This window comes from Lutra lutra, chromosome 12 (assembly GCF_902655055.1).
Source record: "Lutra lutra chromosome 12, mLutLut1.2, whole genome shotgun sequence".
Taxonomy (NCBI): domain Eukaryota; kingdom Metazoa; phylum Chordata; class Mammalia; order Carnivora; family Mustelidae; genus Lutra; species Lutra lutra.
The window spans coordinates 95,616,476-95,642,841 of NC_062289.1; the positions used below are offsets into that span (position 1 = coordinate 95,616,476).

At 43.2% G+C, this 26,366-nt stretch overlaps 1 protein-coding gene across 1 annotated transcript in view; it reads left to right on the forward strand.

Moving 5' to 3' along the window:
- Positions 1-756: 756 nt before the first annotated feature.
- The window catches only part of MYO1H (myosin IH), a 104,336-nt gene continuing 78,726 nt past the window's right edge, over positions 757-26,366 (forward strand). The window contains exons 1-2 of the mRNA XM_047697180.1: positions 757-838; positions 1,929-2,012. The gene's annotated coding sequence lies outside the window, so the exon portion shown is untranslated. The remainder of the gene's footprint in view (positions 839-1,928; positions 2,013-26,366) is intronic.

A 26,366-nucleotide genomic window follows, 5' to 3' on the forward strand; every position in this document is an offset into this window, starting at 1 on the left:
GGGCCGCGGGGGAGGGAGGACGGGCACAGCGCGGGGGCCGGGGGTGGAGGGCGCCGGGTTCTGCGCGCCGCGCGCCCCCAACCCCCGCCCCGCGTGGAGAGTGAGTCGGCCCGGAGCGCGCGCGGCTGCTTCGGGGCGGCGAGCCGAGCCTGCCGAGCCGTTGGGGACTGCGGCCCGCCGGTGCGCCCGCGCTCCCGCCTTCCCCGCCGCCGGGCCCGCGCCGCCGGCAGCCCCGCCCCGCCCGGCGCCCGCCGCGGGAAAGGTGGCGCGGACCGCGGGCGGCGGGCGGGACGCTCGCGGACAAAGGTCCCCGCAGCCCCCTGCTAGGGGCTGGAGTTAGCTCTATCCCCTAAGAAAGTCTACGTTTCCGGCGCTCGCGCTCTTCCAGCCTCCGCTGGAAGAATTTGCCCGAGTCACGACATTCATCATCGTCACGGTCACCCTTGATTGAGTTCCTTACAGGTTTCTGTCCCTTCGTTTATTCTGCACTCCAGCCCTTTGGGAGACAGGACGGTCCCCTTTGTGCCTATGGCGAACCCGAAGCTCTGAGCTGTCCCTGGTGGGCAGGGGCGGGCACGGCCAGGACCTGGCAGAACTAGGATTCGAACCCAGAGTGCCGAGACGCCATGGCTCCAGCCCTTGCACGTGGGCACAAGTTTGTGCCGCCCTGGCCGAGCCGGGCCCCAGGCCCGGCATCCAGTGCTTCTTGAATATATATCCCGCAGCGGGCCGCGTCTCCAGATCCGTGGTTGGGAAGGCTTTCCTAACTGGCGCTTGCGTCCAGGAAGGAGCCAGGTCTCCCTAGGCTGGATGAACCTGGATTTCATTTCTCATTCAAGTGGGCTGTGACCTTGGCGCTGGTCCACGTCCTTCTGAATGGTTTTCTTTTAGCACCTGGGCGCCCTTACTCCATTCTTCTCTGCCAGGAGTAAATAGATCAGCTTGCATTCTCTAGGGGGAAAGAGTGGAGTTTACAGATGTTAGTTAAGGTCACGGTCCTGAAACACTAAGTTTTCATTTCTCTCCGACCTATATAGATTCACGTTTTGCATTTTGCTTGCTTCTAAAGGTCGTTGACTTCGCTTTGAGTATCCCTTAGTGACCTATAATTCGTGACCAATAATTAATTTGAAGGTTAAGTTGTAAGAATTCAAAGTATTCAAGTTTCTTTCTGTTAATCCTTAATGGAGTTGTATGTAAATGGAGGTGACCTCACAACCTCCTTTTGAGATGACAGCCCTTTTCACTAAGGTAGAATTTTTTATCTTTAGAGCAGTTTGGAAAGTCTTCTGCAAGTTGACAGATTTAGTAAAGCTTTTTAAGTAAAAGGCATCAGTCATGCACTATGGAAAAGACAGGAAGGGACCCTTCATTAAAAGACCAAAAAAAAAAGAGAGAGAGAGAGATTCAGGGTCCTCTGGGCAGTCCTCAAAAACCTCCCTTTTCCTTGGAGAATTTGGCTGCTCTGCCTGGACTTTTGGCTGGGAATGGTGGCTATTTTACTAAAGATTGACATTTTAAGTTCTTAGCTTCAGGAATGGTTGTTGAAAATATTGCCTCTCCAACACCTACAGTTGAGTGCATGGGTAACTTAGCAGAAACCCTTCTTTTGTTACATTAATGCATTTTCCCCTTTTATAAATATATGGCATTTCTCAAGCCTGTTGAATTATAAGAGTCACCTGGGTGGAAATTAAAACCATAACAGGGAAGAGCTGGGGAATCTATGTTCAACAAGTGTCCCACGTGATTCTGCGATGAAGTAAGTGTGGGCACCTGTAGTAGGTGATAGGCCAACGCCCTTCTTTAAATGAAAGGGCATGAAATTCACTGGTGTCCATGGTGTTTTAGCTCCTTATCATTTGCTTCTGCGTCCGGAGCGTCTTAGATCACTCCTGACTTTGCAAACATATCTGCTTCTCTGCTAGGAGATTTCCGAAAGGCTCAACAGACACCCCGTTCACCAGACCCCTGATTTTTACAGAAAATCTGCGGGAGAGAACAAACAACAGGTATCTGGCTTTTCTGCTTACTCTCTGGGTTGATGTAGTGGAAAATGCTGTCATCTGGGCCTCTGATAAATTTTGATAGCTCAGCAGTACAGTCAGTTTTCCAGTCTGCTCGGAGTTAAGGTGCCTATGGCTATGTGCAAAATATTTGTTTATGAGGTTAATGACCTGCTTAAAACCAACTCGCTCATACCTGGGAGGACCAGTTTCTTGTGTGCACTATATGATTTAGTGTTTGTTTTAAAGGATTAAAAACTATTAATTCACTCAACAGGTTTAATGCGGCTTCTGTTTGCTCAAGCAGCCTGATCTTTTCTGTTATGGGGCCCTGACCATTTCTTCTTTAATCCCTCAATTTTGACTTTCACTTTGCTTATTGTTCGGAGTTTCCGACAGTAGGGAGAGAAAGGAAACATGGTCAGGATTACACAGTTTGTAGCAATCATCATTTCTCTTTCTTCCACTCTGACTGTGGTTCACTCTCTGAACCACAGGACCATCTATGAAGAAGAAAGCTCAAGGTGTTTTGTTTTCTTCGTCTCGTAAATGATTATACCACAAATAGATCCTTGAGACCACCGTGTCCTGAGCTGCGTCTGGAACGTAGTTGACAATCTGGAGATTTTCAGGCTTTAAAAAGTGTTGTCACCCCCCCCCACTCTCCCGCCCTGTCCATTGTTAGAAACTAGTCAAGTGGCATTTTCTTATCAGAAAGTTCTCAACAGAAAACATACCCAGTCTTTACTCCCCTAGGCTCGAGGCCACACTTAAAAAGTCACTTCTGATGATTTCCTAAGAGGTGGGTTCTTCAGCACTGTGAAGCCACTGTTCCATATCTGAATGCCGTTTTTGAAGATGGGAGCACAGAATTTGTTGTTTTCGTGTGAAACATGAAAGTACGCTAGTCATTGATCTCTGCTCCTGTTAGCCTGATTGATATGTGTATTATGGTTCTCTTTGGGAGCGCGTTCATAGAGGAACTGCTGGTTATAATTTTGTCCGGCATCTCATTTAATAAAAGGACGCCAAACCCTCCAGTGTTTCCAGAAAGGGAATACTATGACGTTTTCCTATCTGTGTGATCTCCTGCCTCTGCCCACACCCAGTTCCACCACTGTCCCGTCCTACTCTTCAGAAAGGTTGTTAGTAACTAAGAAATACATATTATGCCTGTTAGTGTGACTGTCAAATGTGCATCAAGCAAGTTGTAGGAGCTTTGCTCCGTGTTTCTGCTCTTGCCTTTAAAAAAAAAAAAAAAAGATTTTATTTATTTAACAGAGATCACAAGTAGGCAGAGGGTGTGTGGGGGGGTGAGGGAGCAGGCTCCCTGCTGAGCAGAGAGCCCGATGTGGGGCTCGATCCCAGGACCCTGGGATCATGACCTGCGCCGAAGGCAGAGGCTTTAACCCACTGAGCCACCCAGGGGCCCTGGCTTAATGTTTCTAAAGGTACTTCTTGTTCAGTAGCTGCATTCTTCTGGAAAAAAGTGAGGAATCGGTTGAGTTGCTCTGGGGGGGAGGTCTCAAATTTTGAAAAGCCAAGTCTGAATGTAGCTGTTCTCTAGTGATCTGAAGGGCTAGACACAGACTTATTCTGGCTTCCAGGGAGCATTTCCATTATGGGCCCTCCAGACCGTGCTGTGTTGGGTATGAAGATATATTTAAGGTCTTTGCCTTCTGCCCCAATCCATAATCGTACCGAATAAGCCCCTACCTTCATTCCATGAGTAAATCCCCCTGGACAATCACCATTTGGGGAAAGCTGTGTTGTCCCTAAATTCCAGAATTGATTTAATCTGGCCACTTGGTGGCTCCTGTGGCAGTTACTCATTGTGCCTGTCCCATTGCTCTCACCACTAGACCTATGTTACAGGTGCAGTTAACCTGCAATCCTACATGATATGTTTTGTCTTTTTCTAATGGTGTCTATCAGAGATCCTGAACCAGTGGTGTGCAAGCCACATTCAGCCACTGACAGGCTTCGTTTGGCTCAAGGACTTTAAAAACCAATAAAAATTTGAAAAAATTAAAAAAAAACCCCAAACCACTTGAATTAGAAGCCAGCATTTAAAAATCCTTCCAGCTGGGATTTCCAGCTTTTCTTGACAAATCAGAAAAGTTGGCCACATGAAGCCAACAAGCCCATGAGGTAGTCATCGGCTGGGACTGAACGTAGCTGCCCCCAGTTAGAGGGATGGCTCTATGCTCTTCAATTTGCCACAGGTCTGACCACTCCTTATTGCTCAACCGTAACGTCTAGGTCTTTACCATTTGACTTTGAATATGTTTTTTTTTTGTTATTTTTCTTAGAGTGAAGACAAAAACAAAATGTGTGTGTCCGTGCGCGTATGCACCCACGTTGCCATTAAAACCTGAGGAGGATTATCAGTAGCTAATAAAAATAATCTACCCTTTTTCTGCACTTCCTCTCCTCAGCAATGTGCTTTGCCCATCCAGCTCAGTCCTTACAGTACTGTGTCCTTAGCATTACTGCACGCATAGGAGAGATGAGGCACTCACTTTGATTTGGTTTACTTGATCTGTTCAGTCTGACCACACCAGGGGATGGGGAAGAAGTTGTTTATGGAACCCTCCCTTGTACTTTCCTGCACTAAGTGGCTTCTCATGGGCAGCGTATTTTAGGCCTCTCTTCTTAGGATGCATGGCTTGGGACAAAGCGGGTCCCAGTGGTAAGGACACAGCTACATGCCAGGGAATTGCTGGTCTTCACACTGGCCCCATAGAGGCCATACACTCCATTTATAGGCTAGATAAAAAGACATGGAATTGAGCACACTGGAAAGCGCAATGTACAGACCGCTTTATAACTCCTTTAAATAACCGTATCTAAAAAAAAATAAAAATAACCGTATCTAACTTCTCAACCGTCTGAACCCAAACGGAATATTTAGGACCCCCCCCCCCCCACAAAAGTATAGGAAAAATGAATTTGATATATTTGTTTTAATCTGATGGAAAGGCTTCATCCTTAGGAAAATAGTTGAAAATATTTGGAATCCTCACTTTGGTTAAACTTATTTCAAATACATACTCATTTGGGGGGTAATATATTTTGAAATGGACAGATACAACATTTGGAGTAATACCTTTTGTATAATTAAGACATGGGCGGGGAGTGTGCCTTTTTAAAAGGAATATTCTGCATGCTTCACGCCAGCTCTTTTTAATACTACAGACTGATTTGGGAGGGAGGGGGTTGATCTTCCTGTGGGCAAAAAAGACCTTTAATAGTTCATTGTTCAACAGAGAATCCAAGCTCCAGTTTTTTCACTGCAAGCGGCTCTCTCTTGCAAACACCAAACAACCCTGAATGGTTTTAAAGGATGGTTCAGGGAACTCCAAGTACCACTATTTCATGTTTAGATCCTGTTCCCCAGTAACAAAAAACAGCATTCTCACTTACTAAAAGCCCCTTCCCAAGGCTCTGGACTGTTGTTTGTTTCCTTCTTTCTTTTTTTCCCCCCCATATCTCTCCCCACTTGTGTCTAAAGCGAAGTGATTGTAAAACAGAATGACACATACACTTGTTCAAATATAGCACTTTGTAGACACTCTCTGCTTTTTATTGCAAGGTAACAATCCCAGCTGTTTGTTTTAGAAATGGTAATGTTGTATCATTGTAACAAATTATACTTAAAAATCATTTAGTGTGAAATTGCAGATTAATCCCATAGGGATGGGGTAGTAACAATCACCCAACCCTTTGGAGCATACAGATGGTGAATCTGGGATTTACAATAGGAACAATCACTGATTACATGCATGGGTATAACGGACAAAAAGACCTCTGCAGCTTTAGCTTGGAGAATACGGTGGAGGTCCTAGCGCCTGACTTGTTTGGGACTCTCCGTTCCAAAGAATGCCTGTTCGATCACCTAGCCTGTGTGAGATTCTGCAGCGCACCCTCTGTGCTTTGAAACCTACCAAGTGTTGTCTCCCTGGGCTTCCCTTCAACCCTTCTAAATTCCATTAGAATTTGTTGAAAGAGCGATTTCACAGTAGGGTGTGCAGCGGGAATTTGGCAGATGTGCCCAGGCAAGAAAGCTCATTATCAGAACCAGTACCTGCTGCTCCGGGAAGAAATTTGTTCTGCATGTGGACTGGGGGCCAGGGAGGGCTCTGCACTTCAGAAATGAATCTGTCCCCGAAATGGAAAGCACCCCTAAGTACAGTGCCCCAGAGTTTGAAACCCCTTTGGCAGAGCTCCTGACTGTGAACCCCATGACATGCATGCTAAGAAAACAGGGTACGTGTACACATAGTATGAGTACTGTGACTACGGACCATGGTACAGTAAACGACCACCCAGTCATATGCCTGGGACTCTGAACTGATTCAGCGACTAACCCCGATCTCTTTGAAACTACAGATTTGAAAACAACTCAGTAAATTTTAAAAATGAAAATGGCCATCACAATGGCAATTTAGATTCATATGCAACTTCTAGATCCATGCCTAGAAGTCCCCTCCCACATCTCAACTTTGATTTTTATTTTTTTGTTTGTTTTTTTTCAACTTTGATTTTTAAATGCAAAAGTAAGAAATATTCCTATTAAAAAAGAACAAGTTGGGGGTGGGGGGGGGGGACAAGTTGTCTCAGAAGAAAACCAAAAAGCTGGATGCTTCAAAGAATTTAATACAATTGTCTTGGCTTTCTAGGGCTTGTTTCTCCAAAACAAAACCCCTTTACCCGAATGAGTGTTTTATCTCAAATATTCTTTATTAAGACATTGTTTTGTCAACAGTGCTCGGAGCAAACGGAGCAAACGGGAGTGGAGTCTAAGTGGTTGTTGTCTTTGTCTAGAGAAACCGTTTTTGCTTTTAGGCAAATGGACCCCAGATTGGTTTTATTGCTTTTCCTGAACCCAGGGATTTGTGGCCCCGATGGGCTAGCTGAGTGCTAATGACCATGTGCTCTCTATCGGACCCATTAATGACTCTCCCAGGAGGGTGTTACAGCCCCATCTTGAGGGGACGCTTGTAAGCGTCTCAGGATAATTCCAGAGGTGATTTGCAACTGGCTCTTATTTTAGTCTTGACTCCTAGGAGCTGGGTTGGAGAACAGCTTGTTAAGAATGACCAGTGTGACCTTTGTCACAGTAGGAATATGGAGGCAAGGCTCATTCCTTGGAGAAAGTCTGTTTTATCAGCTTTGAGACCCCTTATGGCATCCGATATCAAGGATCTGGTTGGTGATACCCTCCTTTAAAAAGGAAGGATTGGCTGGGGGGCCTGGGTCACTCAATAGTTCATCAACAGACTCTTGATTTCAGCTGAGGTTGTGCTCTCAGGGTCTTGAGATCGAGCCCTGGGTCAGCCTCCATGCCCAGTGTGGAGCTGCTTGAGAATCCCTCCCTCCCTCCCTCTCCCTTGGCTCCACCCTTCCCCCTCCCACCTACCCCCCCACACACACCCGTCCCGTTTGTGCACGTATCGAGTGCTTTTCTCTTTCTCTTTACAAAAAGGGGCGGTGGGGTGGGGGGAAGGGGTTAAGGAGGTCACATGTGATGAGCACTGGGCGTTACACACAACTAATGAATTGCTGCACACCACATCCAAAACTAATGATGTGCTATATGTTAGCTAACTGAACATGGTAAAAAAATAGAGAAAAATGGAGGGGGAAAAAAAAAGGAAGGATTGGCCAAAGCTGAGAAACTTTGATTTTTAACCCACAGTGTAAGCTAAATATCCATGAGTACATTCCGATATAAATGATGGAAGACATAGATAAATGTATGAGAGACAAATATTCCTTTCAGAAGAATCCCAATTACTGTACACAGATGACCTCCATCTCCTGGAGGTGGGGTACAATTTCCCACTTCCCCTTCACTGTTGAGCTGGTCTTAGCGACCCGCCCTCCAACTTGCAGGATTTAGAGAGGGAAATAGTAACTTGACAGTGGAGCAGCCTGGCACATAGATGACCTTGACCAAGTGATGAAGGTTAATGTTGGCTGTGATGCCCTGGGGATCCCATGCACCCCCTGATAGGATGTGATGGGATGAGAAGGCACTTCGCCCCGTCCTACAAAACCTGTAACTTCAGACTACTCATTAGAACATTAGAAAATCCCAAACTGAGGCTCATTCTACAAAATACCAGATCAGTACCCTTCGAAACTGTCATGGTCCTGAAAAACAGCAGAAGTATGAGAAACTGTCCCAGACCAAAGGGGACTGCATAGGACATGGTAACTAAGGCTGCGTGGTATCCTGGGTTGGATCCTAGAGGAAGAAAAGGACATAGTGGGGGGGAGGGGATAAAATCTGAATCAATTCTGGAGTCTATTTATAAAAATGTACCACCATGGCTCTGACAAATGCACCTTTGTAATGTGAAAGGATGGGGGGGGGGTACTAGGGAGGTTATATGGGAGGTCTCTGTATCATTGCAATTTTTCTGTAAATGTAAAATGTTTCCAAAACCATTCATTTGAAATCAAGTAAATGACACCTCGCTGTTTGTAGCCGTAGGATGTCGATAGCTGAGAGGTGGACGCACCCTGAGTGCCCAGTAGTGGAGAAGTGGATTAATACGGTGTGGTTGCACAAGGGAACACTCAGCCTTAAGAAGGAAGAAAATTTAAAAAAAAAAATTTTTTTTTTAAAAGTTTAAAAAAAAAAAAAAAGAAGGAAGAAAATTCCAACACGGGCTACATCCAGGAAAAACCCTGAGGACATTTTCCTAAATAAGCCCAGTCACAAAAACATAAATGATGTAGGATTCCTCTTCTATGCTAGATCCCTCTTCTAGTCCGCTTCTAACCTAGAATAGTCCAATTCACAGTGACAGAAAACAGAATGGTGTTTGTTGGGGGCCGGGGGTGGGGGCAGGAATGGAGGGTTACTGTTTCATGGGCATAGAATTTCCATTTTGAAAGACGAAAAAGTTCTAAAGATTTGTTGCACAATGATGCAAATGTCCTTAGCACCACCGAACTGGAGCAAACATAATATGGTAAATTTTATGTTCTATGTTTACCTCAATTTAAGTTTGTTTGCTTTTTTAATCAAGGAAATGCATAGGAGAGCTACAAACTAGGAAAGCATTTCCTTATCATAAAAAAAGGCTCGTGGTTGGGTTCTTAGCCTTGGTACTATGGACATTTGTGCTTGATGATTTTTTTTTTTTTTTTAAGATTTTATTTCTGGAAGAGAGAGAGGGCAAGGGGAGGAGTAGAGGGAGAGGGACAAGCAGACTCTGCACTGAACGCAGATCCCACGACTCTGAGATCAGGACCTGAGCTGAAACCAAGAGTCAGACATTTAACTGACTGAGCCATTGAGGCTCCCCTCAATGATTCTTCGGGGTGGGGGGCGTCCTGTAAATTGTAGGATGTTTAGCCATATCGCTGGCCTCCCTACCACATGCCCTTAGCATGCCTCCCCCTATTAGGACAACCAAAAATGTCCTCAGACATTAATGTCCCCTGGGTTTCAGGAAGCAACTTGTCTTGGCCAAGAACCACTGGTCTACTGAAAGACTAGGGAAGAAAGGAAACAGATTAAAAAGAAAATTGTCTAGAGCGCCTGGGTGGCTCAGTGGGTTAAGCCTCTGCCTTTGGCTCAGGTCATGATCTCAGGGTCCTGGGATCAAGCCCCGCATTGGGCTCTCTGATTAGCGGGGAGCCTGTTTCCCCCTCTCTCTGCCTACTTGTGATCTCTCTCTCCCTGTCAAATAAATAAAATCTTTAAAAAAAAAAAAAAAAAGTAAAGAAAATTTTCTAGACCTTCACTGTCCAATATGGTAATCACTAGCCATATGGGGCTCTTTAAAATTTAACAATTTATTTTTTTTAAGATTTTATTTATTTATTTGGCAGACAGAGATCACAAGTAGGCAGAGAGGCAGGCAGAGAGAGAGAGGAAGGGAAGCAGGCTCCCTGCTAAGCAGAGAGCCCGATGCGGGGCTCGATCCCAGGACCCTGGGATCATGACCTGAGCTGAAGGCAGAGGCTTTAACCCACTGAGCCACCCAGGTGCCCCAAAATTTAACAATTTAAAGGAAAGTTGCCATACTAGCCCCATCTCAAGTGCTTGTTGGTCCCATTGTGGCTCATGGCTACCATATTGGCCATCACATGGTAAATGGTAAAGACCATTACCATCCTCACAGAAAGTTCTATCTAGATGTTTAGTTCAGTCACTGTATTTCTCCTGTCACCTGTCTGGTAGGTGTACTCCTTTTTAACGTCCTTTCCAGGCTGTCAGTGTGGGTGATGTTGCGAGCGAACGACAGAGCAGATCTGCCATTAGTCAGGCCAGTAACTGTTATCAAAGCTGCCCCTTGTTACTGCCCTAGGGACAGTGAATGGGGGACCAAAATTAAGTAACTTGTGAGAAGAACATACCTACCTGTTGGTGGTCCCAGTAAACACCTCTTAGAGCTCCTTTGTTTTTTGCCTCTTAAAAATCTAACAGCACCCATCAGCTGAAGACCATCCTGGTCAGCAATCCCTCCCACTTCTGACGATCTTGGTGTCTTCCCCAAGCAGTGGGACCTAAGGAGCAGACAAGCTGATGGAAGCCAAGGTCCCTTTGGCCCTGAAGATGAAGGGTAGAAGGATCGTGCACACAGTTAGAGCTTACATTATATGAGCACATTGAAAGGGTTTCTGGAATCTTCTACTATAGGTCTACTCTCCTTTCTTAGGCAAGTAAAAACTAGCTGTTCATATTCAAACACACCTTTAGGTCTCAGAATCGGGAGATGCAGACTTCCTCCTTCTCTTTCCCAAGACCTTTGAGGTCACAAAAATAGACACAGTAGCATTAGGCAGGGTCTTTCAGTGAGAAGATAGTTCTGTGAGATCTGACACTTGGTGAGGTTCTTGTGTGGTCTAAGTATGAGGGGAGTCCGTTAACTGTTTTTCTTTACAAAAAAAAAAAAAATTTCTCCTTTGGTTCTTGGGGATAGGATGAAGTCATTCTTGAATGCTCTATCTCATTCCTTGTTGGTGTTTTAAAACTCAGATGTGAAGTCACTGTCACCTTATTTATCCGTCAGATTCTGGAAAGGATTGGGCTCCTGGTGGGAGAGGAGGGTAGACGAATGGGGTGTTTGGTGTAAGGTGTTCATACACCTTTGGCTGATTTTATTTTTAAGTTACAAATTAGGATTTTAAAAAATATTTGAAGCGTACAACATCATACTGGTGACAAGAACCAAGAAGTAAATAGAAATTAGTCAGCCTTGAAGACATTACACTAAGTGGAGTAAGCCAGTCACAGAGCAACGAATACTGCATGGTTTTACATATGAGATCCCTAAGACAGTCAACCTTGTAGGAATAGTAGACCGGTGGTTGCCAGGGGTGGGAGGAGGGGGACATGGGGACTTGACTCACCAGATGTAAAGGTTGAAGTACATAAAGACGTTCTACAGCTCAGTACAACATAGTGCCTGTAGTTAACTGTTAAGAGTGGGGACTTCCTGTTAAAGGTTCTTACTGCAAGAAAAGTAAATGTTAGGGGCACCTGGGTGGCTCAGTCATTAAGCGTCAGCCTTTGGCTCAGGTCATGATCCCAGGGTCCTGAGATCAAGCCCCATATCGGGCTCTCTGCTCCTCGGGGAACCCGTTTCTCCCTCTCCCGGCTCCCCTTGCTTATGTTCCCTCTCTCGCTATCTCTGTCATAAATAAAATAACATATTTACTTTACTTTTTTTTTTTAATGTTACAGACTAACAGGAAAAAAATTCGCCAAAGAATACAAACCATTGTTGTTGTTGTTGTTGTTGTTGTTTCTAGTTTAAGGTATAACTGACAAAGTTGTAAGATACTTGAATGTATAGCATGATGATTTGACATGCCTGTATTTTGTGCACAGTTCCTCCCATCATGTTAATTGACCTGTCAATCATCTCACCTATTTTTTATATATGTGAGAACATTTAAGTTGTCCTCTCAGCAAATTTTAATTATACAACAGTGTTACCAACTATAGTCACCACATTTCACATTAGATTCTCAGACCTTACTCATTTTATAAGTGAAAATTGATACGTTTTGACCAACCTCTCCATATTCCAAGCCCCTCAGACCCTGGCAACCACTTTTCTACTGTTGTGTTGAGTTTGGCTTTTCTAGATAGCATGTAGAAGTGATACCATGCCTTATTTGTCCTTCTCTGGATAACTGCGCTTAGCATGATGTCCTCCAGGTTCATCCATGCTGTTGCAAATGGCAGGATTTCCTTCTTTTCTGAGGCTGAATAATATTTCATTGTGTGTGTGTGTGTGTGTGTGTGTGTGTGTGTGTGTGTGTGTGTGTGTATACACCCCCCCAAACACACACCCCACATCTTCTTTATCCATTCATCCATTGACAGACACTCGGATAGTTCCCGTACCTTGGCTATCGTGAAGAATGACACAATGAACACAGGAGTGTAGGAACCACTTCAAGATTGTGATTTTGTTTCCTTTGGATATATACCCACGAGTGGGCTTGCTGGATCCTATGGTAGTTCTACTATGTTCTTGAGGAGACGTCATACTATTTCCCACAGTGGCTGCACCAATTTATGTTCTCAGCAGCAGTGTACAAGGGTCCCATTCTCTCTACATTCTCATCAACCTTTGCTATTCCTTGTCTTCTTGATGATAGACATCCTACAGGTATGAAGTGATCTCACTGGGGTTTTGATTTGCATTTCCCTGATGCTCGCTCATGTTGAACAACTTTTCATGTACCTGTTGACCATTTGTATGTCTTCTTTGGAAAAATGACCATATAAGTCCTGTGTCCATTTTTTTTTTTTCATTTTTTTCTTTTCTTTTCTTTCTTTCTTTTTTCTCTTCTTTTCTTTCTTTGTTTCTTTTTGCTATTGAGTTGTATGGGTTCTTTGGATATTTCAGATAAGATCCCCTTATTGAACATAGTTTGCAAGTATTTTTTTCCCATTCTGTAGGTGGACTTTTAACTTTGTTAATGGTTTCCTTTGCTGTGCAGAAACTTTTTAGTTTGATGTAGTCCCAGATGTTTTTCTTCTTAATACCTTGCTTTTGGGGTCAAATTCAAAAAATCATGCTAAGACCAACATCAGGGAGCTGATCCCCTCTTTTCTTCTAGGAGTGTTATGGTTTCATGTCTTTAATCCATTTTTAGTTGATTTTCGTGTATGGTGTAAGATAGTGGTCCAGTTCATTTGCATGTGGCTATCCAGTTTTCCTAATACCATTCATTAAAGAGAGTATCATTTATTATATATTCTTGGCTCTATTATTGTTCATTAATTGGCTCCTTTTTCATTAATTGATATACTTATGAGTTTATTTCTGGTCTCTCTGTTCCATTAACCTGTGTCTGTTTTTATGCCATTACCATGCTGTCGATTACTAGAGCTTTGCAATGTAGTTTGAAATCTGGAAGTGGAATACCTTCTGGCTTTTTTTTTTTTTTTTTTATTGTTTCTCTATATTGCCTGGGCTATTGAGGATTTTTTGGGGTTTTTTTTGTTTTGTTTTGTTTCTTTTTTTGTTGTTGTTGTTCATACAACTTTTTAAAAAGATTTTCTTTATTTTAGAGTGAGAGCAAGAGCGAGCACAAGCAGGGAGGGGAGTAGAGGGAGAGGGACAAGCAGACTCTGTGCTGAGTGTGCGGTCTGGTGCAGGGCTCGATCCCAGAACCTTGAGATCAAGACCTGAGCCAAAATCAGGAATCCGACACTTAACTGACTGAGACACCCAGATGCCCCCGGTTCATACAAATTTTAGGATTTTTTTTTCATATCTATGAAAAATGGCATTGGAATTTTGATAAGGATGGTATTGAACCTATAGATTCCTTTAGGTTATAGGGACATTTTAATGATATTCTTTTTTTTTAAGATTTTATTTATTTATTTGACAGAGATCACAAGTAGGCAGAGAGGCAGGCAGAGAGAGAAGAAGGGAAGCCGGCTCCTTCCTGAGCAGAGAGCCTGATGCGGGGCTCAATCCCAGGACTCTGAGATCATGACCTGAGCTGAAGGCAGAGGCTTTAACCCACTGAGCCACCCAGGCACCTCTATTTTAACAATATTCTAATCCATGAATGTGGAATTCACTTCCACTTACTAGTGTTCAACTTCTTTTAATATCTTAAATTTTTTGGCATACTGATAGATCTTTTACTTCCTTGGTTACACTTATTCATAAGTATTTTATTCTTTTTGATGCTACTTGAAGTTGAATTGTTTTCTTAATTTTTCTTCTAGTTCATTGTTGCCAAGGAGTTTTACAGAGAAAGGCTTTAAATCTCTTAAGGTCTGGAAGGAAGACAGGAATAAATATAGGGAGAGATTTTTCATGGATGAGATAATTTTTTTAACTGGTGGTAGATATACATAAAATTTACCATCTTAATCATTTCTAAGTATACAATTATGCAGCATTCAGTATATTCACAGTGTTGTGCAAACATCACCAACATTCATCTCCAAAATGGAATCATTTTCTCAAATGGAAACTCTGTCCCCATCACATGCTAACTCCCATCTCCTATCTCCCCAGCCCCTGGTAAGCACTCTTCTTTCTGTACCCATTTTACTACTCCAGGAATCTCCTATAAGTGGGATCATTCAGGATTTGTCCATTTGTAACTTATTTTGCTTAGCATGATGTCTTTAAGATTCATCTGTATTATGGCATTTGTCAGACTTTTCTTCCCTTCCTTTTTAAAAAAATTTTTTAAAGATTTTTATTTATTTATTTGACAGACCGAGATCACAAGGAGGCAGAGAGGCAGGCGGAGAGAGAGGCAGGGAAGCAGGCTCCCTGCCGAGCAGAGAGCCTGATGTGGGGCTCGATCCCAGGACCCTGAGATCATGACCTGAGCCGAAGGCAGAGGTTTTAACCCACTGAGCCACCCAGGCGCCCCCTTCCCTTCCTTATTGAGGCTGAATAGTGTTCCATTGCACATGTATATAAATATATATTCACTCGTTCTATTGTCTGTGTTCACATACATACATATACCATATTTTATTTATCTGTTGATAGACACTCGGGTTATTTCTACCTTTTGGCTCTTGCAAGAAATATTATTATGAACATGGGTGTATAAGTAGCTGAGTCCATGAGTCCCTGTGTTCAGTTCTTTTGAGTATACTCTTAGGAGTGGAATTCCTGGATCATATGGCAGGAAACTGCTCTTTAAGACCCTGAGTACAGGATGTGGGCTAGTCTGCTCGGGCTGCTATGACAAAACACCGTGGACTGAGTGGCTTACAGAACAGACTTATTTTTCACTGTTCTGGAGCTAGGGAAGTCTAATCAAGGTGCCAAAAGATTTGGTTCTTGACGAAGACTTTTATAGGTCATCTTCTTGCTATGTGCTCACACAGCCTTTCATTCTTGTTCTTCTTATGAGGGTACAAATCTCACCATGGATGTTGCATTCTGGTGAACTCTTCTAAACCCAGTTTCCTCCCCAGAAGTGTTAACCTCCAGATATCATCACCTTGGGGATTAGGGCTCCAACACAGAGACTTGGGAAGGACACAAGCATATGGTCTAGAGTCAAATCCTTCTAGATTTTTATCCTAAATCTTTCACAACTTTCTCCCCTTAACTTATTTAATGGAAATTAACACCTGGGTTACATTCTCTTTGAGGACTATCTGTGTCCTTGAACTTCATCAGTTTGCTTGATGCTGAAAGGAATAACTTAATTACAACAGCATGTTTAACCAGTTACAGATAGGTTCGGGAACAAATAAAGGTGATACTTAAGCATTCAGTTCAACCTGTGGGGACAGAGGCCGGGAGGCCAGTTTCTCACACTTCACACAATGAATGTTGGTCACCTGGAGATCTTATTCAAAGGCAGGTTCTGGTTTGGTAAGTCTACAATGAGGCCTGAGATTGTACAGTTTGGAGTGCTCCCAGTTGGTGTTGACGCTGCTGGTTCGCAGATCTTTAGGCAGCAATGTTCTAGAAGGTCTCTTGCTGTTTGTTTTTTTAATTATTTGACAGAGAGAGAGGGATCACAAGTAGGCAGAGAGGCAGGCAGAGTGAGACAGAGCGGGAAGCAGGCTCCCTGCTGAGCAGAGAGCCCGATGTGGGGCTCGATCCCAGGACCCTGAGATCATGACCTGAGCTGAAGGCAGAGGCTCAACTCACTGAGCCACCCAGGCGCCCCTCTTGCTGTTTATGAGAATTCATCAGAGGTGGGTTTCCTCTCTGTGTTCATCAGGGTTGAGAAAGCAATGGTTAATTTAGGTGGAGGTCAGTAAGAGAATATATTTCTCATGGTTTTAGTTAATCCCGGGGAGTAATAAGCCATCCCAAACTTAGTGGCATAAAACCTCCTCCCTTTCTTGTTCTCACTGATTCTATGGGTAATGAATCCCAGCTGGTCTTGTCTTTGCTCCTTGATGTCTGGGACCTCAGCTGGGAAGACTGGAGGGTTGGGGTTGGGAGTGACTTGACAGCTGGGCTCAAAGTGTCTGAAGACTCATTCACTCTGAAGTCTGGCTCCTTGCTGGCATAGATGGAAGGACAAGACCCTACCATTCAGAGGGTCTGTATGTGGCCTCTCCACATAGCTAGGCTTCCTCACAGCATGGCAGCCCTGGGGCAGCCAGACTGTCAATGGCAACTGTGTCTTTGACCTAGCCCCAGAAGCCACACAGCGTCCCTTCTGCCACATTCTGTTGGTTAGAAGTGAGTCACAGGCCCATCTAAATTCAAGAGAGAGAATTAAACTCCATCTTTTATAGAGGAATGGAAAGATCTAGAAGAGCAGGTGGAATGGGACCTATTGTGGTGACTAGTTTTAGAAAGAAATCTAATCTGCCAAACCTATTTTTAAAACTTTTTTCTCTTCTAGATTAAAATATTTTTGACAAAATACACCTTTTCAGTACATCTCTTTGATATTAAAATCATTTTACTAGCAGTTAAAATCTTGCTCGGGGACCCAAGAGTGGATGATGGATTTACACTGAAGTCTTACCAAATGTATCACCCTGAGAGCACCTGGGATCTCCTCCCTTAAGGCGTGCTTGCTTTCCTCTTCTTCTTTTTTTTTTTTTTTCCTTTTAAAGATTTTATTCATTTATTTGACAGAGTACATGCACACAAGCAGGGGAAGCAGCAGTAGAGGGAGGGGGGAAGCAGGCTCCTTGCCAAGCAGAGACCCCAACTTAGAGCTCAATCCCAGGACCTTGGGATCATGACCCCAGCCGAAGGCAGACGCCCAACCCACTGAGCCACCCAGGTGCCCCCTCCTTTAAGGCTTTCACGAGACCATTGCATCCTTGATAACTATTCTTCATTCTTATATCACGGGCCTGTCCAGACAGGACCTCAGATGACACAGAAGTGCTATCAGCTTGCGGTGGCCTTTACAAAGAGGTCAGTCTGAGTCCTTGGGTACAACTTGCTTGTGTGCTTGTACCTATCCAAGTGTTCTCCTCTTCCACCAGGTGAGCAGTTCCATCACTGACCAGTTGCCCAGGTCCCCCGCAGTTTGTAACCCCAGCACTACTTCTGGCTGCCTCGACCCCCTATCCAATCCCATCTCTCTGTCTTGGTCTCACTACTTCCATTCCCAGGCTAATGAGTCTAGTTGACAGTAATGTTAATTTCACTTCTTTGTTGTGGCCAGTGTGCCAGGTTATGTAAGATGTTGTTGTTAGGGGAAACTGGATGAAGGATCTGAGGAAACCCTCTATTGTTTTTGCAACGTTTCTGTAAATCTATAAATCTTCCAAATTGTGTGTGTATGCATGTGTGTATGTGTGTGTGCCCCACATAAGCACAAACACGCGGACATACATGAAGTCAACCACAGTTCTTGGTGCTTTTTAAAAACAATCATTTAGGGCGCCTGGGTGGCTCAGTGGGTTAAGCCGCTGCCTTCGGCTCAGGTCATGATCTCAGGGTCCTGGGATCGAGTCCCACATCGGGCTCTCTGCTCAGCAGGAAGCCTGCTTCCCTCTCTCTCTCTCTCTGCCTGCCTCTCCATCTACTTGTGATCTCTCTCTGTCAAATAAATAAATAAAATCTTTAAAAAAAAAAAAAACAATCATTTAAATAACATAGTTATTCTTAGAAAGTTTTAATACTGGGGCTCCTGGGTGGTTCAGTGGTTAGACATCTGCCTTCGGCTCAGGTCCTGATCCCAGGGTCCTGGGTTCGAGCCCTGCATCAGGCTCCCTGCTTGGTGGGAAGCCTGCTTCTCTCTCTCCCACTCCCCCTGCTGGAGTTCCCTCTCTCACTGTGTCTCTGTCACATAAATAAATAAAATCTTAAAAAAAAAAACTTTTAATACTAAAAGACACAATGTTTGGCAAGCAATGTATCTCCGAATGTAGCAGATTATAAGTGGCTGATGGATGAACGTCTGTTGATGGATGAACGTCTTATGGGGTTATTCTACTTCCTTATTTAATAACTGGATTCGTAAGGGCTTCTTAAGCCTGAGTGACCCATCCTTTGTTGGCAGGCCTGGCCCAATGACCCCTACCAAGGCCCCTGTCCCAATTCGTCTATCAGAGAAAAATGAATCTATTTCGGGAGCTATCAGTCCTCATTATCTCTAATTGGGTCTGGCGGCTGGAGACGGGCCTCATTATTTTTAATTGGGGCCCATCCTTCTAGAACAAAACGCCACCCAGTTGTATGCAGATCATGGGGGTATATGTGCTTACAAGTTCAAAGTGAAATTGCATTGTGGGATTTCCAGGAAATCACAGTATTTTCTGTCCTTTTGTTTCACCTAGATTTATAGTCGTAGTCGTGGCTTGTTAAACCAAAAATAACAATTGAATGGGGACTGTCTGTGTTTGTGTCAGAGGGGTTTTATTGCTGTTGTTAGCACGTGCGTCACTGTAATAGAAGTTTTTCTTTCTAAATTAATGAATATTATAATGCTGGATATAATTTGGCAGATTGCTCATTTGAGTATCATTTAAATGCTGCTTTAGGCATGGTGTTATGCCATGGATAAATTTGCCTTGTTTCAAGGGACTCCTATTTGCTCATTCTAATTTACTACCAAACAGATAATCCTTTATGTATCCCATGCTTCTGTGTGTCATTGTTATCCTGCTAAATCATCAGTCAGTTGTTTCCTACCTTCCTAAAGTAGGAAGTCCATATTAGAAAATCCAGAAGTGTCCTCTGGCACCAGTACTGATTTCTTTTTTTTTTTTTTTTTTTTTTTTTTTTTTTTTTTTTTTTTTGGAGTTTTTGGAGTTTTTGGAGTTTTTGGCTGCCCCAGCTTTCAAAATATTTAAACGATCCAAGAGGGCAAATAATTTTTTCTTTCTTTTCTTTTTTTTTTTTTGACGAGCTCCAACGCCTTCCAAAGGCTCTCAGAGGACTTGTGGCCACTGGAGGTAGACGCTCTGAGGTCCAGCCTGGGTCCTATCCCCTGAGAGAGTGCGCCTGGTTGGGTGGGGCTCTCTCCCATCCTCAGAGGCCTTAGCAAATATTCAGGCAAAAATCTGGGCCCTCCTTAGAGCCAAGAGCTGTAAGCAAAGCAGACCACCCTGGAAGGAGGATTTTAGGAGCAGTTTCTCCCTCCTTTGCTTCCTCAGGGATACTTTTTAGACCTTTCAGAAAAGAAAGGCCGGGGCAGGCCTTCCATGGAATGTGAAAGGATCAATATGGCCGGGGCAGTTCTTCCAGTCCCCATGCAGTGATTTCCCCGCCCACACCCGGTTTTATGATGAGCTCCTGGGTTAGCTGGAGGTAAGGGCCTTTGCTATTAATGCTTTTCCATAACCTGGTAGGGATTTCTGCCACCCTCTCATGTCTAAGAGTCCTTCTGAAATCTCTCTTCATCTCAACTAGATAGTCCAACGAGGTGCTACGACTTTCAGCGACAAAATTACCCTGTGAAGTAGAGAGACTCACCACAGATCTTCCTGGGGTACTCTTGAGCAGCTAGGTACTTATTTCCCACTTTTTAAAAAACAAAAATAATCTGTCTTATGACCCCCTTTGTTATGTGGATACTCAGTGACTATTTAGCAATGAGGAGGAAAGTAGATTGGTGGTTAAGGTCTACAAGCATGGGCACTGTTGTCCCTGGATGGAGGCAGAACGTGTTCCAAAAATAAGTTTACTGGGCCCCTGACCACCTCCTGAAGGGGGAAATTTGTCCCCATTATGGAGTGTCAAGGCATGTGTGCATGTGACCTCATGAACCCTCATACCAATCCTGGGAAGTAAACCTTATCCACGTTTTTGCAAATGAGAAAACATGGCTCAGAAAGGTTAAGCAGTTAGCAAAGCCAGAACTAGATCCATTTAAAAACATCAGCCGAGGCTACTGTACGTCTCACCATCTCCAGCTGCCTCCAGCTGTCTCAGCAGCAAACAGCCACATTTCCTTCTCTTCTAATATTTAGTATCTTTGTTAGTTCTGTGGTGAATCTCTCCCGTGTTTGTTGCTGTTCTTTTGTTTCTTTAAATAACAGCTTTATTGAGATACAATTCACATACCATTAAAATATATTTATTTTACTCGTATTATTTATTTTCTAAGTACTCTCTACCCCTAACCTGGGGCTCAAACTCATGACCCCAGGATCACGAACTGCATACTCTATCATCGGCGTGATTCAGATATCCCCAAAATAGGTATTTTTAAAGTGTACCATTCAGTGAGTTTTAATGTATATACAAAGTCATGCAGCCATCACCACTATTGCAGAACATTTTTGTCACCTCAAAAAGAAATCTTGTACTCGTTAGCAATCAATCCCCTTTTGTGTCTTCTTTCAGTCCCCGGCAACCACTAATCTATTTCGTTTCTATGGGTTTGCCTATTCCAGACACCTCACATAAGTTTTATGTTTTGTGTTTATTTCATTGAGCACGAAGTTTCCAAGGTTTATCCATGTTGTAGCAGGTGTCAGGGCTTCATTCTTCTTTGTAGCTCAGTAATATTTCATTGCATGTATATATCCTCTTTGTTTATCCAAGTATCACTTGATGGACATTTTTTTTTTCATGCTGTGTAACTTAGTCCACGATTCCTACATGGTCTTTGGGAGGTTGGCTGGATTAGGAGACTTTGTGGCAAATGAAAACATTTCTTACAGCTTATGTATAAATTCCTTTGCTTTTTTGGACAATATTGTACAGAATTGCTCTTTTTATAGTGTAAAAGGGGTCAATCACAAATTGATTATAACAATTATAATTAATTTGTTATTATATAACAAACAGTTATATAAACTCACCAGTATTCTGCAATACATTTTTTTTTCAGTCCACATCTGTTTTTTTTTGTTTGTTTTTGTTTTTTTTTTTCAAATAAGCTTTGAATCACAACATGGCTGGGACTAGGGGGAGGCAAGTGAGGCACTTGCCTCATGTGCAGAATTTAAGGGATCACCAAAAAAATTCAAGATAATATTTTAATGCATTATTTTCTAAAAATCACAATGCAAAGATCCATGATGAATAAAAAATACTAAAAATTTAAATATAGTATTTCTGTGTACCATACAGTATGAATAAGTTTATTATTGGTAATATGCTACTTCTGAATAGTAACCAGACCTTAGAGAACTTTGGGTCAAAAATTCAGTATCTTGAGACTTCTGTGCTGATGCTGCCTGGTTACTATGAAGACCAGGATATAAGCGAGAATATTTGGAAAAGCACATCTCAGATATAGTTTTGCATGTTGGGATTGGGTGGAAAGGAGAAAAGAGAAAAAAAATTTTTTTCCTGAAATAACAAAGAGAAGGGCAAAGAACATTACAACAGTTAAAACAGGTAAGAGTTTATTTCTTTGGAAATACAATATGATTACCCTTGTAAGCATCAGAAACCTGTAAAACAAACTTGGAAGAAGAAGAAAGAATGGTTTTACATATTTTTTTGAATGTTAAATCCTATTTGCAAGAATAAGAAAAGTGCAAGAATTAATAGAAAGAAGACCGTGTCCCCTTTGCCCAGGTTCATCTATCGTTAACTGCTTATCCCATTTGTTTAATCATTTGTGCTTCCTTTACTCTAAGTCACTTTCTTTCTGGCATTTTCCCCCCATTCCAGTGCAGGAGTCGCTGTAGGGTCAGGGTTTACATTTAGCTGTCAGGTCTTCAGCCTCCTTATTTTTTCAACCTTTTCCCCCGTGCCCCCCTTTTTTCTTCTTTCCCCCTTTAGCCTCTTTTAACTAGAACCTTTTCTCTTTCTTTATTGACATTTTGAGGGGACCTGGATGGCTCAGTCAATTGAGCATCTGACTCTTGGGTTTGGCTCACATCATGATCTCAGGGTTGGGAGATGAAACCTCACTCTGGACTCTGTGCTCAGTGCTGAGTCTGCTTGAGACACTCTTCCTTTGCTGCTCTCCCAGCTAGCACTCCCTTTCTCTCTCTCACTCTCTCTTAAATGAATGAATGAATGAATCAATCAATCAAATCTTAAAATATTGACCTTTTGGAAGAATGCAGTCCCTGTCCATTTTATTACTAGAACATTCCTCGTGTTGTGCTCATTCCCTCACAATTCAATTCTGGCTGTGCATTCTTGGCCACAATGTTGCAGAGGTGATACCGCATCCATCTTAAGGAATCCCACCTGGAGTCTCCTAATGTCCATTTGCCCTCATTGGTGATGCTCACTTTTTTTTTTTTAAAGATTTTTATTTATTTATTTGACAGACAGAAATCACAAGTAGGCAGAGAGAGAGATTGGAGGAAGCAGGCTCCCCGCCGAGCAGAGAGCCTGATGTAGGGCTCGATCCCAGGAGAGCTGTCTGAGCTCTCCACCGTATAATTACCGTCTTCCTCCTTTCGGCTAATATGCTGTCTGCGGGAAGATACATTGCACCTCACTGAAGTTTTTCCCCTGGATTCAGTAGTCTTTGAGGATTCTAACTTGATCCCTTCTTTTCTAAGATGGTTGTAAAATGCTAATTTAACTCTTTTTAAGAGCCCAAAGACAATAGAACAGAAGAGAGAGAAAAAGAAACCTTTTGTTTTAAATATATCAGGACTGCTAAATGAGAGCCACCATACTTTCCAAGCATTCAGAGCAGCGGTTAAGAATACTGGATCGGATATCTGCCTACTAACACCACTGACTAGCTCTGTGACTTTGGGCAAGTTACTTGGTTTCTCAGATCTAAAGCTTGCCCCTCTGCAAAGTGAAGTTATTAATACTTGACTCAAGAAGATCCTAACAAGGTGTGATAATTAATTTTTGGTGTCCACTTGCCTAAGCTAAGGAATGCCCGGATAGCTGGTGAAGCATTAATTTCTGGATGTGTCTGTGTGACGCTTCCGGAAGAGTTTAGTATTTGAGTTGGTAGACTTGAGTAAAGTGGGCCTCATGTAATCAATCTACTGGGGGTCTGAATAGAACCTTGACCACCTATCACCTTTTTCTTCTTTAATCCTCTCCTTAGGGGCACCTGGGTGGCTTAGTGGGTTAAGCCTCCGCCTTCGGCTCAGGTCATGATCTCAGGGTCCTGGGATCAAGCCCCGCTTCGGGCTCTCTGCTCGGCGGGGAGCCTGCTTCCCTCTCTCTCTCTCTCTCTGCCTACTTGTGATCTCTCTCTCTCTGTGTCAAATAAATAAATAAAATATTTTAAAAAATCCTCTCCTTAAAGCATCTTACATTTGTGATTTGTCTCTTTCTGGAGGATACATTCTAAAAGCAAAGGGACATACACACGGTGGTTCGGGAAATGCCAAGTCAAAGAATGAACGATTGAGCTAAAGATTGTGATCCCAATACAGTCCGCTCATTATTCACTTGGCTGGTGAACTTCAGCTTTTTCAAACTCCATTAACACCTCATTTACTGGGGTTTGATAGTAGGAGAGACCACATTCTGAGATCTGGGAATCTAGAATCGACAGCACTCGCTAAGCTTATAAATTAGGATACTGCTGAAATGGAGACCTCCAAAGGGCGGAGCCTTCAAGATGATAGAAGCTGTTTCTCTCAATAGCCCAGAGATGAGTGAGTAGCCCAGTGTGGCTGGGTGCTTCTGTCCTACAGGGCCATCCAGGGTCCCAGGCTGCTTCCGTTGTCTTCTTCCTTCTCCCCGGGGCTGTCCTTGTTTGCATGGTCAGAGCTTACCACCAGGTCTGTAATCCAACCCATGGGAAGGGGAAGGGTGGAGGAGGAGACCACACAATTTCCTCTTTAGGAAACTGATGCAGAATGTGGACACCTCGCTTCTGCTCACGTTCCATTGGTGAGTCACATAGTTACTCCTAAGTGCAAGGGAGGTTAGGAAATACAGTTTCTATCTGGCCAGCCATGTGCCTGCCTAACAGCTGGGGAAGGATTCTCTAGTCCTCACATAGAGTCCCTGCTGTTTGCAACATGAAGAGAAAAGAGAGATGTGCTTTCTACATTTGAAAAACCTTACAGAGGACCACAGTAGACTGACTACAACGGACATGCCTAGCCAACCATTTGGTCCTAGGTATCCTGTGTTCCACCCAAATCTAGACATTTGCTGATTTTTCTGCCATTCTTTTTTTTTTTTTTTTTGGAGTGCTGGAAAGTATTTCTTACCCCATCCTTCAAAGACCATCTCCAGTATCCCCTCCTGTACAAAGGCTCCAAATGGATCTTGTTTACAGAAAGCCCCTTGCTCATGTCTTTCTCTTGGCCTGGTATATTGGTTACTAGTATTCATTTTTTTTTTTTTAAAGATTTTATTTATTTATTTGACAGACAAGTAGGTGGAGAGACAGGCAGAGAGCGAGAGAAGAGGAAGCAGGCTTCCCGCCGAGCAGAGAACCCAATGCGGGGCTCAGTCCAAGGACCCCGAGATCATGACCTGAGCCGAAGGCAGAGGCTTAACCCACTGAGCCATCCAGGTGCCCCGGTTGCTAGTATTCTTGTCCCCTCTGACCACATCTACATTTTACGCTTTCCAGTGGGTATTTCTGTGTCTTGTATCCCTGTACAGCAGGTGCTTACAAATAGGAGTGCCTGATATCGTGCGCCACCTTGGGCTCCATGGGCTAATTACTTCATTCAATCCAAAGACAACCCTTTGGGGAGGGAGGGAATACCGTTTTTTTCCCATTTCATGGATGCAAAAACTAAGTCTTAGCCAAATTAAGACACTTTCCCAAAGTCACCAGTCAAGGAAGCAGTGAAGACAGATCTCTCTCCCTACTTATTGGATTCTGAAACTCTTGGGCCTCTTACCCTATAGGCTTCCCTGACTGACTGATTGATCGATTAACTGATTTCCATTTTTTCTTTCCTTCTTTCCTTCCTTCCTTCCTAGATTCCATTAATTTATTTTGAGAGAGAGAGAGAATAAGCAAGTGCGGGGAGGGGTAGAGAGAGAATTTTAAGCAGGCGCCATCCACACTCAGTGCAGAGCCTGACATGGGGCTTGATCCTATGACCCTGAGATATGACAGGAACCAACTGAGATCCCCAGGCACCCCCTCCTTGATTTCTTGTAATGCATTGGATAACACTGTGTGCATGTGTGCACGTAGATATAGGTATGTGCACTGGGTTGGGGGGCAGGAGTGTTCCTGCTGTAGTACTTTTGTTTACAGGAGGCTTATATATTTTTCCATAAAAGGGTGGTTTGTTCCTAGCACCTCATGGCTTCTTCTGTAAATTTTTAGGCGGAAAGAAGGGCTTCCTATTAAAAAGTTAATGTTCTCACCTGGAGCCATTGTTGGCACATCAAAGTCTAGAGTGTTTAGTGTAGCAAAGGCCTTGATGAGCAAAATTCTAGACTAAAAGCCATTGAGAAAGAGACTTCAAATCAAGCTTAACTGTACTCAAGTAGAAAACAAATTTTGAAAAATCCTAAATGTCAAAGGGCGAAGAACAAACAGAGTTGGTTATTTGCAAACCATGTCAAAGGGCCAAATTCCTTAAGGTATAAAGAGTTCTTACAAATCAATTAGAAAAATCCATAATCCAAAAAGGAGTTGGGGGAGAGGGGGGGAGAGGAGAGAGATGTCGGATTAAAGATAAAGAAATTCATATGGATTTTAGGCATGTGAAAAGAGGCTTAACCTTCCTTACAATTAAAGAAATGTTCCTTTTTATCCCTCAGGTGACAAGCAAGACTTTTGGTAATACAAAGCAAGACACATTGTGATGGAAAGAACCTGCTCCTTTGGGCCCTGTTGGTAATGTAAACTTGTGCATTCTTGATTTGGGGTAGTGTGGCAATGTTGAGCAAAATACCAGTAACCTGTAAACCTTCACTTCACAGTTTCACTTAGGAAGTCAGTATTACTCTGCAGTTTTCCTCAAAATATTTGCACAAATATTTGTGCTTCAAAGTTAGATGTGTGATAAGTAATATAACAGCCTATAACAAAAGACTTATAACAGCCTCAATACTCACCTCCACTTCTGGGTCAATATTTTATCTTATT